Source organism: Panthera onca, chromosome D1, assembly GCF_046562875.1.
Source record: "Panthera onca isolate mPanOnc1 chromosome D1, mPanOnc1 haplotype 2, whole genome shotgun sequence".
Taxonomy (NCBI): domain Eukaryota; kingdom Metazoa; phylum Chordata; class Mammalia; order Carnivora; family Felidae; genus Panthera; species Panthera onca.
Window position 1 is genome coordinate 30,436,357 of NC_138348.1, and position 14,000 is coordinate 30,450,356.

General features: G+C 36.3%; 1 protein-coding gene across 9 annotated transcripts in view; it reads left to right on the forward strand.

The window, feature by feature from the left end:
* MPPED2 (metallophosphoesterase domain containing 2) overlaps positions 1–14,000 on the forward strand; it is a 176,610-nt gene that overhangs the window by 98,699 nt on the left and 63,911 nt on the right. The window lies entirely within an intron of this gene.

The window sequence follows — 14,000 nt, forward strand, 5'->3', positions numbered from 1 at the left end:
TCTTCCCAAGATAAAATTTTCTAAGACAGCATATGAAGGTGCTGGTGATATTATTGGGTAATTTACATACGTTCAGTTCTGATGTCTGGTGTGGTGGGTTTAGAATAGATCCCATCCCCCCTGCTCCCCCTAAAAAAGTAATGCTAACATTTCATGTGAGTCTATAGTAAATAAACATTGAAGGCTAAATAAAACCAATGCCGTTTATAAAGGAAGAAAAAAGTCAGAGTTGACAGCCTGACTTTCCCTTCTTTCCTAAAACTGGTTAGGCACTTCTCTTACATATTATGTACAGAATGATTGTTTATAAAACTAAGTGCCTCCGATGCCTGCCTGGCTTAATAACTATAGATTACGGATTTTTCTCCCTACATTGTAAGCTACAGATGTATTGAAATTGTGGGACATCTCAATCATAATACAGGATCCACTAAGATGTACTGACTTTCCAGGCCATAGGAGACTTCACGATCAATGGAAAGTAGCTTGGAGTACCATGGTTCTAGAAAGAGGACTACTAAAGACAGAAACTAGGAAAAAACTCTTTATTGTCTTAATGATTTAAAAGTCCAACCCCATGTCACTGGCCATAGTTGGGGGTCTCTATTTTTACTGTAAATCAGGTATCAATAGAAAAAAAACTTTCTTGCTTTGATCTTTACAGAATAAGAGTTGCTAGACTAAAACCTAATCAGAAATTGTTGATGGGGCACCTGGGTGGCTCAGTTTGGTTAAGTGTCTGACTTTGGCTCTGGTCATGATCTCACAGTTCCTGAGTCCAAGCCCCGTGTTGGGCTCTGTGCTGACAGCTCAGAGCCTGGAACCTGCTTCAGATTCTGTGTCCCCTCTCTGCCCCATCCCTGAGCATATGCACTCACGCTCGCTCTCTCTCAAAAATAAACATTAAAAAATTTTTTTAATTAAAAAAAGAAATTGTTGGTGGCAAAACTAGTTGGAAACACGCTGTTGGCTTGTTATTAGCCACTTTCCTGCTCTCTTTCTTCTTTTCCTTCGGTGTCACGTCAAAACAAAAAATTGTAGAAAGTAAATTTGTTCAAGAAACTCAGTTTGTGGGGTCTGCTTTCATATTATTTAAATAAATGAACTCGTAGGAAGCATTTGAGAATGAGGATTTTAGGGTATTCTTATGATGCCTCTGTTACTAAACATTCCTTAATCCTTCCAGTTTTTTCAGATGCAACCGCAAAGAACTTCCTTTTCTTAACCCAGATTCAGCCTCTCCCTGAAAAAGATACGATTTTGTAAGGACAAGTATTTACCTGTAGGTCCAGCAGAATGAGTAGGAGAATGGAAAACATAAGTGTGTGTATAATACTGGCCCTGACGTTTGTGCTTTTAGACAGCTCTTACCAGAGGCGAATTCTGTGTGGCCTGTATGGCATCTTCGGAGACTGGCCGGTGAAAGGCAAGGGAATTTTCAGGGTATTGAGTGCCTTCCCACGTTCAAATACATTGTATGTGCTGTTCAGGATTACAATTAAAGGGAAAGTCTGGTACTAAGGAAGGTTTTGGTTTTTTAATTTATTTGCTATAAGAATTACTTTCTGGAGAGTTCCAAGTCTCCTGAAAAGCCAGAGAGAAACACAATCACTTCTTTGGAAATTTTGAAGTTTGCCTTGCCCATAAACCACAGGCTTAACTGTGCTCTAAAGTCAGTTCTGAGATGTTGTAATTGTTGATATTTATGATTTTCATTATAAATGCGTTTTAACTTTGCTGATTGTTGCAGTGAGCAGAACAATTGGATTATTGATAAAAGAGGATACAAATATGCCACAGAAAATCCATTCTCTTTATCCATTGACTCACATACTCTTCTAAATGAGACCAAAAAAGCTTGGTCTCCAAAAAAACAAAAAATAAAAAAAAATAAGATGAAGGGAAAATAGTTGCTGCAGAAAACCATTAAGGAGAGAAATCATGCAAAAAGTGCACATCCCAATTCCTAAAGATTGTTTCTCAAGGTGTGTAAACTGCCTTCAGCTTATCAGATCTCAAGTCGATGAAGATTTTACAATTCCAGTAAAAATTCATACATTCACCTGGTTTTAGTCATTCAGGAATTAGCACCAGTCGTCAGAGAGCAATGGTGTGTTTTTCTTCTTATGCTTAGCACTAAGCGTTTCAAAAGCCCATATCCCCACCAAAAATATACAGAAGGATCATAACATTATAGAGAATGTATATAAATATATAGAGAAAATGAAAACTGAGAGGTAATATACCACAAATATCACAGCGATTTTTCTTTTATGAGTGTTCCTTTTTTTTTTTTTTTTTTCCTTTTTCCTTTCACTCTACTTTCCTGGGATTTTGTATATTCTTAGAGTGAGGAAGTTTTATTTTTACAGTCAGGAAAAAAGGCCCCATTGTCTAGTTGTAAAATGTGTGTCTAGGGGTAATTTGGAAATCGACTCTATTATTCTGACTTTATGCTGTTGTGAATATAGTTCTTGTATACTTGTGGGCCTGCATGTATGCACACATTTCACAGACACCTGTGTGTCAGGCCATTGCAAAAGATGGACAAGTGGAAAAGCGTCTGTCCTGATCAACTAGTGCTGTGGGTTGGTGGGAAGATTCCCTGAAAGCACCATGATTCTTGCATCATTTGCAAAGAAATTTTGTTTCCTCTTTTAAATCAGATCCCCAAAGAAAGTGAAGGTGGAACCTACCTGGCTCACTTGGTGCTGGGGTGACCAGGAGAACTCACATCTCTTTGGTGCTGCATTTTGATTCCTCCCTGAATGTGACACCCTGGGGTTTGGGTCAGTAAATCTGGCTTTAGGGGAGATGACTAGAGTGGAGGAAAGTCTGGTGTCTACCTTTGCTTATTTGTATTCCAGTGCCGTAAGCTCCCCTCCTCTCCTCTCCTGTGTCTTTGTTCTATTAATCTGCAAAACAGGGCTCGGCTTGTGATTAGTCCTTGGAGCTTGTTTCTATTAATCAGACTGCAAAACAGGTCGACTTGGATGCTTTTGTTCCAGAGCTTAATGCCTTCTCCTTGTCAGGCTGTGGTTCAGCCTGCTTGGTTTGCCTTAACTGGGACCAGGCAGTGAAATTTGGTTTTTATATGCTGACTGTATTGTCAAGAAAGAAAACACCATTTGAAAAAAGACAACAAGAAAATGCCAATGTAGAAATGTAGAGCTATGCTTTAGGAAGAGGAAAAGTTTATAGAAAATATAACTTATATAACCCGGTTGTGTTGTATGATAAACTAGTGCAGTTGACCAGAACGGGAAAATAAGGCATTATTCACATTATGTAGTCTACAAGTATGGTGTTGAGCAAAGGTTGCCTATTAATAATAATTTTATGTGTATTTGTAATGTAATTCTCTTTTGATACTTAAAGCGGGAATATCATCCTTTTAGCTACAGTATTGGGCAATTATAAGAAGACTCAACACAGTCTTGTGAATTTCTTTACTTTTCACCCTCCCTTGTGCCGAATGACCTTGCCATAGATTAAAATTATTCTACCTGTTAGGTAAGGAAAATGCAGTATCTCAATTTTCTTATCTTCATTATCAAGGGACGTGCACTGACCTAACCGTGGAGATAGAGTGGGGGTTAACTGAGTGATGATTATAAATTGCTTCGTAAAGTGCTCATTATCACCATTTTAAAAATTCTGCTAACTCTAATGTGCGAAGGACAGAATCGCTGGAAAAGAATTTTAATGCATAGCTTTCCCCAGTGACAGCGACGCTGTGGGAAAACCACAGTTTTTTTTTTTTTTATCAGAAGTTGTCTTTTACATCTCCAAAAATTTCTGCTAAATTTCAGCATTCATTACTTGTGAAATAATTTCCCGCCTTCACGCCCCCCCTCCTCCTGAAGAAAGAAAGAGAGAAAGAAAGAAAGAGAAAAGAAAGAAAGAAAGAAAGAAAGAAAGAAAGAAAGAAAGAAAGCTGTTGAAGTACAAGCAAGGAGCAAACTGTCAGAGTCCCAAATTAAATTTGTCATCAGTGATAAATTTAGTGCTGTAAGATACTTTAATAAGTGCTTCAGCTTGATTTATTGGTTTTGTTAGTTAACAAGAGTATATTATGTCTTGTACAGAACTTAGCAGAAGCAATTTCTGACTAGACCTTCCTTGATTAAAAAAAAATGAAAGTCTCATTTTAGTCGCAGTGGTAATTATTTTCGTACTAAATTGGAAGGTAAGCACACTGCAGTCTTGTCATTAATATTTAAAAAAAAAAAGAAAAAGAAAGAAAGAAAGAAAAGAAAAAGAAAAATGTCAGAATGTGAAAGGGAAGACATTTGAAAGGTCCCGGCTCTTTATTTTTGTACATACTTTATTTCCTTTGTGTGTATGCGGTGTCTTGGCTGTTTTACTGGTTGGAGCTTTAAGTTGCAGCCCCCGAATGTATAATCACTAATGAGTGTCAGGATTCAGCTGCTAATTTGAAAGGCTTTGTGGCTCTTTCACCCCAGACACTAGCAGCTTCATTAGGCTGTGCTTTGTCCACCCTGCCCTTTGTTGGCCTCTAGATCACAGTTAAATACCAACATTACACCAACACCCCCTCCCCCCGCGTTGAAACAGTCCAGACCCCATTCTTATGGTGCCTATCTTATCAGAATCTGCTACTGACATAAACTTGGGTGCCTCTCCAGCATGCCACATAATTAGGATTACCTTCCCCCAAAGAGGCCCTATTTCCTCACACCCGTGGGCAGGGGGGAGGGGTGTTCAGTTGATTAGAGATTTGAATTTTAGAGGATTTAGTGAATTTCTGTCCTTAAAAAAAAAAGTTTTCTAAAGCATAGTCTTTAAAATATGTTTTCAGGGCTGTTTCAAAGAAAGTGACAGAAAGGTGTTTCTGGTTTTTTTTTTCCCCCTTGACTTGGGAAAATACTGACCATTTATTATTAATAGCATCAAATAAGAAAAAATAAAGGAAAATCTAATGGTATTTTGTTTTCCTTTTGAGGTTTGTCTTTGGGACCGCACTCTCCTTAAAATCAAACTAGATAGCAAGCAGGTGAAGAGCTCTCTGTTGTGGTCTTTTAAATATCCTGAGAAATAAAACGTTGGCATGATTTGTCAAGCTTTTGATTGTCGGGAACGAAAGCCTTTATTTTACAGTGATATTGTTTGTAGATTTTTCCCCTACCATTCCCAATTCCCAGAGAAATTATTCTGCATTAATTTAAAATTTTACCCTCTATATGCTATAAAGCAGAAGTCATATGGAGGTATCTTTTGGAGGGTATGTGATTATCAACCACGAAAATAAATTTTTGTAGACTTTTTTCTCATTGGATCCAGTCTTCCAAGCCAGGTCTCCGGTGATCTTATTTTGAAGTGATTTGGATTCTCCTTCGTTTTTACAGAGAGTCATAAAATTAGAGATGGGAAAGAGCTCTCTGATTGCATCACTTTTTCCACCCCTTTGGCCAGTGTGCTTTCCCTCCCTCCAGCATATTCCCTGGTGTTCCATTCAGCCTCGTTTAAGATACTAAGACCAGGGAAGCTTCGTGTCCAGTCCCCTCTGGGAAAATGTCCCACGGTCCTTGACATGTGGATATGCTTTTAGGCATGCAAGCTAAAGTTTTCTGCTGCTTTGAGAATGCTTCAACATTCTTAAGTTCACTCTATTTTCTTATTTCTTGCTTCTACACCCTTGGGAACTTTTCCTGTGTTGGTCAAAGAGCCTGTATGCATTGTGAAAAAAGAAACAATACATACACACACACACACACACACACACACACACACACACACACGGTTTTGTCTTTTTATCCTTCTCATTCAAAATGGCAACATTATTTAGGGGGTTTTCCCATTATGAACCATGTGTCTCAGATGTGCCTAAATTTGAATGGTCCATATATTTTACCTATAAATGAATCTCATAAATCCTTAGCCATTTCATAAATCCTGCAACTAGATCTTGTCAGAGCCTTATTAATATTACGACTTTTCAAGAGTCTAGAAACAAGGTGAAGACTCTGTGAACACCTGTTTTTAGATGGGCGTAATTGAATTTATTAAAGTCCTGGTCCATGACACAGGGTCATCACTGGCCTATGCATAGCCCTTGTTATTGTTATGCTACTAATCCATTTATGAATAGAGTAGTAAACATCTGTTAACCCACACATAGCCAGAGAACTAGCACACTGACAATAATTTGTATTAATCTATGTATTTCCCTTCTTTTATCCCTCTTATGCAGGTAAACATTCATTTGAATTTTGTCTTTATCATTGTTTTGTTTATCTAGATTTGTCTTAACACACACACACACACACACACACACACACACCACGGTTTTTGGTTTTAAACTTTATTAAAAAAAATAGTATGGGTTTCTGCTTTACTTAAGGTGGCATAAGCTCCTGAAAGATTGAACCTACTACAAATAACTGAATTCTGAAGAAAACAAATGACTACCAAAGGGCTTTAGGGAGCAGACACAAGCAGGTAGATTTTTGGAGGAGAGGTGAAACTTGGAGGAAGTATTAAGCATAAAGTGAGTTTTCCATTCCTGTGGTTTTTCCCTGAGGGAAACCACAGTTGGGCAGAGTTATAACCTTGGGTAGCTAAAATTCCAACAAAGAACTTGTACTCTTTTTGGCAGGAAAAACCATTTGAAGAAGTTCAGAGTTACTAGAACCACCACGGAGTGAGGGGTAATTGTAGGAAAAAAGCCACGTAAGAGAAACACCAAATTCTGCATGTAATCTCTGTCCCAGTCTCTGGTTGATTCCTGAGCCATGCATGATGGGAAGGTTGAAAGCAGTCTGACATGAGCTCTGGGCTATTGCCCACCACAGACATGATGGTTTCAAGTTTAATTCCAACCAAGATAATTGCCTGCTGAGACAAACTGTGAACAGTGACCCTTCTCAGAAATATAACAGAATTCAGAGTCTCCGCGACATGACATTCAAAGTATTCAGTATTTGGTGTTACTTGATATGTGAAGAGCCAGGAGTAACATGACCCATTGTCAAGGAAAAGACAATGAACAGAGGCCAACCTTGAGGTGAATCAGATATTAGAATTATCAGAAAACAATTTTAAAGTAGCTATTATAATTATGCTAAGTGATGATAAAGAAAATATGCTTATAATGAATAAAAAATAGGAAATCTCAAAAGTGAAGTAAAAAATAATGCACCAAGTGGAAATTTTGGAACTGAAAACATGTAGTACTTGAGTATATCATTCACTGCATGAGCTGAATAGCAGATGGACGAACAGAGAAAAGAATGAGTAAACGTGATGGTAGATTAATAGAAGTTAAGCAATCTAAAGAACAGAATGAAAAATTATTGGAAATTAACAGCCTCAAGGATCTAAAGGACAATAGCAAAAGTATGACCTACAGGTAATCTGAGACCCATTGGAGAGGAGACAGAATAGAACTAAAAAGTTATTTGAGGAAATAAGGGCCCCCAAATCCTCAAGTTTTTGGAATACAGAAGTCTACAAATTAAGAAGCTCAGTGGACCCTAGAGAGGGAAAATATCAAGCAAACTGTGCTTAAGAATAGCGTAATCCAGGGAGCCCGAGACAACAGGCTCAGTCGGTTGAGTGTCTGACTCTTCTTTTTTGGCTCAGGTCATGATCTCACAACTCCTAGGTTCCAACCCCACATTGGGCTCTGCACTGACAGAATGGAGCCTGCTTGAGATTCTCTCTCTCCCTTTCTATCTGCCCCTCTCCCACTTGTGCATTCTCTCTGCATCTCTCTCTCAAAAATAAACATTAAAAAAATCTTAAAAAAAAAAAAAAAAAAGGATATCATGGTCAAATTACTAAAGACCAAAGAAAATGAGAAAATAGTTAAGGCAGCCAGGTACTGAAACAGCATATTATATATAGTGAACAATGATTAAAATGGCATCAGACTTCTCATCAAGCCATGGAGGTCAGAAGATAGAACAATTTTTTTAATGTTTTTATTTATTTTTGAGAGAGAGAGAGAGCAAGCAGGGGAGGCACAGCGAGAGAGAGAGAGACAGAATCCAAAGCAGGCTCCAGGCTCTGAGCTGTCAGCAGAGAGCCTCAAACCCACAAACCATGAGATCATGACCTGAGCTGAAGTTGGACGCTTAACCAACTGAGTCACCTGGCTGCCCCAGTAGAACAATTTCTTTATAGATCTAAAAGAAAAAAAAATATGTGAGCCTAGAAGTCTATAGCCAGTGAAAATATCCTTGAAGAATAAAAGCAAAATAACCACATTTTCAGATAAATTTAGGAAATCAAAGAAAATTTCTTGCTACCAAACCCACACCATGAGAGTCTAGTTCTTACACTGGAGGGAAATGATACTGAAGGGAATTTGGATCTTCAGGAATGAATGAAGCGCGTCAGAAATGGTTGATATCTGGTTGAATATAGAAACCTATTTTTTTACTGATTAATTTCAAAAACACATATGACTGTTTAAAACAAACATTTTAATATCTTGTGCTTGTAACATTTATAGATATGATGCATCTGAGAACCATGTCACAAAGTAAGGTAAAGAGACAGGATTTCAACCTTTACATTCTGCGTGACATGGTACAATATTAACTTTAAGTAAAATGTGAAGGATGTATAATGTAACTAGAACAATCTATAAAAATACACTATAAAGATGTATCACTTAAAAACCAATTGATAAGATGGAATTCTAAAATAACTTTAAATAGTATAGAAGAAGCCAGGAAGGGTGAACAGAGGCACAAAAAACAAAGTGGACAAACAGAAAACAAGTAAGAGTTGATCTACATATATTCACATGAATAATTATATTAACTAAAAGGCAGAGTCTATCTGAAAGGGTTAGAAAACAATTAGATGCTGTCTACAAAAGACACATTTAAATAGAAAGACATACTTTAAATACAAAGATGCACTTTAAGTATAAGATACAAATACGTAGATATAAATGGATGGGAAAAGATATACCAGGCAAATGGTAAGCATAAAAAGGCTAACGTGGCTATATTACTATCAAGTAAAATAGAATTTAGGAAGAAGAGTATTACCATAGATAAAGAGGGACATCCATAATGATAAAAGGATCAATTCATCAGACAGACATAATAGTCATAAATGTGTATGTGCTTAACATTGGACCTTCGAAACACATGAAGCAAATATTGACAGTGTTAAAAAGAAAAAATAGACAATTCCATAATCATAATGTATTTTAACACATCTCTCACTAATTGATTGTAAAACGAGATTAAAAAAAATAAGTAAAACATAGAAGATCAGAGCAACATTACTAACGACCTGGACGTAACTGCTATTTGTAGAGCACTTCACACAGCAGCCGTGGGCTGTACAATCTTTTGAAGTGCACATAGTAGTTTCACCAAGGTGGATCGTAGGCTGTACCATAAAACGAATTTCAGTAAATCTAAAAAGGTTGAAATCATACAGAGTATATGCCCTCGACACAAAGGAATTTTGTTAGAAATTAATAACAAGATGTATTTGAAAACTCCACATATTTTGAAAGTAAGCAACATGCTTCTAAATGAGTCAAAGAAGAAATCCCCAAATTTAGAAATAATTTCAGATTAAATAGTAGTGAAAGTAAAGTACATTACAATTTGTGGAGTACAGATGAACCACATCCAGCCCTAATGTTTATATTAGGAAAGAATAAAAACCTAAAGCAAGTTGTTACATCAGACTCCATCTCAGTAGCCTAGAAAAAGCAAAAACAACTCCAAAGTAAGCAGAATGACAGAATTTTTAAAGTTAAGAGCAGAAATCAATGAAAGAGAAAATGTAAAATAACAAAGCTAAAACTTGTTTTGAAAATATTAGCAAAATTATAAGCCTCTAATTAATGATTAAGAAAAAAGAGAATATAAATAAATCACCAGTATCAAGAATGAAAGAGGAGTTATCACTATAGATCTTAGAAACGCTAAAAATATATTTTAATATTATGAACAACTTTATGCCAATAAACTTAGATGAAATGGACAGATAAATTTAAAAATTAAACAACTTACTAAAAAAATACACAAGATAAAATGTAAAATTTGAATAGCCCTATATATAACAATGAAATTGAATTCATTTTCAGAACCTTTTTTCAACATGAAAACTCCAAGTTCGGATGGTTTTACTTGTGAATTTTATCAAACATTCCAAGAAGAAATGCCAAAATCTTGCACAAACTATTTCAGAAAGTAGAAGAAGAGGATATGCATCCCAGCTCATTTTATGGCCAGCATAACCTCAATACCAAATGCCTTTACTAAGACATTTCCCCCAAAATTACATAATAGTATGCCTCATGACCAGACAAAAAATATTTGAAAAAATTTAGAAAATCAAGTCCAACAACATACAGAAAAGTTAAAGTGTTACAACCAATTTGGGTTTATCTCAAGAATTCAAGATAGCTTTAACATTTAAAAAATCAATCAGGGGCGCCTGGGTGGCGCAGTCGGTTAAGCGTCCGACTTCAGCCAGGTCACGATCTCGCGGTCCGTGAGTTCGAGCCCCGCGTCAGGCTCTGGGCTGATGGCTCGGAGCCTGGAGCCTGTTTCCGATTCTGTGTCTCCCTCTCTCTCTGCCCCTCCCCCGTTCATGCTCTGTCTCTCTCTGTCCCAAAAATAAATAAAAAACGTTGAAAAAAAAAATACACCTAAAAAAAAAAATAAATAAATAAATAAAATAAAAATAAAAAATCAATCAATGCAATTTACCCTATTAACAGAATAAAGGAGAAAAACCATGTGATTACTTCAGTAGGTAACAGAAAAAGCATTTGAATAAAGTCAATACTCATTCATAATAAAAACTCTCCATAACTGGGAGTAGAAGAGAACTTTATCAGTCTAATACAGGGCCACAGTCTGCAGCTAGCATCATGGTTAATGATAAATATTGAGTGCTTTCACACAAAGACCGAGAGCAAGGTAAGGGTTCCTGGGCTTATATTTCTACACACTAATTCTTTTGAGGCCCTAAACAGCACAAAAAAGAAATTAAATGAAGATTGTAAAGGAAAAAGTAAAATTGTCTTTTTTTGCATGCGACATGGTTGCTAATTCAGAAAAATCTAAGGAATTTACAAAACAGGAAGATTCTAAGAGATCTTCTAAGAATCTAAAAGCAGTAAGTGAATTGAACAAGTTTAGAGGGTACAGCATTAATATACAAAAATCAACTGTATATTTGTATGCTAGCAGCATAAAACTGAAAATGAATTTTTTTAAATGTTAATTGTAAAAGCACCAAAAGCATAAAATGTTAAGGGTAACTGTAACAAAACATGTGGAGTATCTCATTACTGAAAATGAAACAATATTGCTGAAAGAAATTAAAGACTTGAACAAATGAAGATATACTGTGTTTGTAGACTGTTCAGTTTTCCCAAAACTGATGTGCAGATTCAACTCAGTCTACCAACTGAGTCAGAATCTCAGTAGGCTTTTGATTTTTGTAAATACATAGCTGATTCTAATATTTATTTGAATTTTTTTTAATGTTTTTATTTATTTTTGAGACAGAGAGAGACAGAGTATGAGCAGGGGAGGGGCAGAGAGAGAGGGAGACATAGAATCCAAAGCAGGTTCCAGGCTCTGAGCTGTCAGCACAGAGCCCGACGTGGAGCTCGAACCCACGGACCATGAGATCATGACCTGAGCCGAAGTCAGATGCTTAACTGACTGAGCCACCCAGGTGCCCCATCTAATATTTATTTGAAAATGAAAAAGATCTAGAATAGCCAAAAACAACTTAAAAAATAAAAGTTGGTAGACTTACATTATCTGATTTTCAGGCTTACCATAAAGCTTTTAATAAGCAAAACAGTGAGGTAATGGTGAAAGGTAGACATATAGGTCAGTGGAAAAGAAAAATGAGTCCAGAAACAGACCCATATATATATGGTCAAATGAATTTTGACACAGGGTCATGGCAATTTAAAGGGAGACATTAGTTTTCAATAAATTGTACTTAGACAAATATCAGTATGGAAAACTTTGACCCATACCTCACACCATATACAAAAATAAATACAAAACAGATCTTACACTGAGATACAAAACTAATTCTATAAGATGTCCAGGAGAAAAGAAAATCTTTGCAACCTTGAGGTAGGAAAAGATTTCTTAGAGAGGATACACAAAGGCATGAACCATAAAAGAAAAAAAAAAAAAAGCCAAATTGGACTTAACTTTTCCTCTCTAGAAGACACCATTACAAAAGTCAAAATGCTGTCCACAATCTGGAAGAACAAACTCTCAATATATGAATCTGACAATTATGTAAATCTGTATCCAGGATATCTAAATTCTCTTACAACTTAATAATAAGAAGACAAATATCCTCATAAAAAATGGTCAAAAGTTTTAATTGACTGTTCATAGAGGGAAATAAACAGATGGCCATTAACCATACAAAAAAAGATATTCAACATCATTATTCATGTTTGACATTCAAACTGAATGAGACACAGTGAGATACCATTAAACACCCTTTAAAAGGACTAAACATTTTTCAAACAGCAATACCAGAAAACGAGAAGTGTGGATCAAGAAGTAGAGCTCTTACATCCTGGAGGTGTGAATGTAAAATGCTAAACCTTTTGGGAAAACTTTCTACCAGTTTCTTAGAAAGTTAATCCATACCTACCATATAAGCTGGACATTCTCCTCCTAGGTATTTACAGCAAACAAGTAAAAATATAGGTCTCCACAGAGATTTGTATACAACAGTTCATAGCAGCTTTATTCACAATAACCCAAACAAGAAAACAACCCATATATCCACCAACAGATGAATGGATAAACAAGTATTATATATCCACACGTTGGAATACTATTCAGCAATAAAAAAGGAACGAACTACTGATCCATTCAACATAACATGGATGAATCTCAAAATCATATACTGAGGGAAAGAAGCCAGCCAAAAGTAGTACGTAAAATATGATTCCATTTGTATGAAATCCTGGAAAATACATACTAATCTAAATTAACACAAAGAAGATCAGTGGTTGCCGCTTAGACTGGGGCAGAGGGAAGGATGTACTGCAAAGGGCATGCAGAATATTTGGGGGGTGATGGAAATATTTACTGTGGCCCTGTTTCATCATTACACATGTGTATACATCTGAAAAAGTACAACAAATTGTGCACTTTAAATGGATACAAGTTATTGTACATAAATTTTATCCCAGTAAAGTTGATCTTTAAAAGGAAACTAGGCGGAATGTAGTCTTCTGGGGCTTTCTTATTTCATTCAACATTTATTGGTATGTTTAATCAAATATTTGAGGAAGGAAGGAAGGAAGGAGTTAATGAGGCATGTTTATGTCTGTCATTTCTTTAATAAGAGAGAATAAAAAGATGGAAAGAAGTTCAAGTTTTCTTTTTCCTTTTTTCAGTTTTATTTATTTTGTAAGAGAGAATGGGAGCAGGGGCGGAGCAGAGAAAAAGAGTCCCAAGCAGGCTCCACACCATCAGTGCAGAGCCCAGTGTGGGGGTCAATCTCATAAACTGTGTAAGATCATGACCTGAGCCAAAACCAAGAGTTGGACGTTCAACGGATTGAGCCAGCCAGGTGCCCCAGAAGTTCAAGTTTTCTTAAACGAAACAACTCAAATTCTCGATTCCATATCTAACCATCTCAGGTATAAGAGAATCAATTTATAGAAACAAGCATACAGTAACTTACATTTCAAGGCTATTGTTGATATTGTAATCAGGAAAAAAATTCAATTTGTATCAGCAACATTTTTTGTAAAGGTAAACAGCTTTTTTTTTTTTTTAACATTAGAGCAGGAAAGCAGGATGAGGGTATTAGTTAAAATACTTTTAGGGGAGTGTCTGGGTGGCTCAGTCAGTTGAGTGTCTGACTCCTGATTTCTGCCTAGGTCTTGATCTCATGGTTCGTAGAATTGAGCCCCATGTCTGGCATAAATGATAGAATGTTACTTCTGAAGTTAGGTTACAAAGATGTTGGCTTCCATCTTGCTGGCCCTCTTT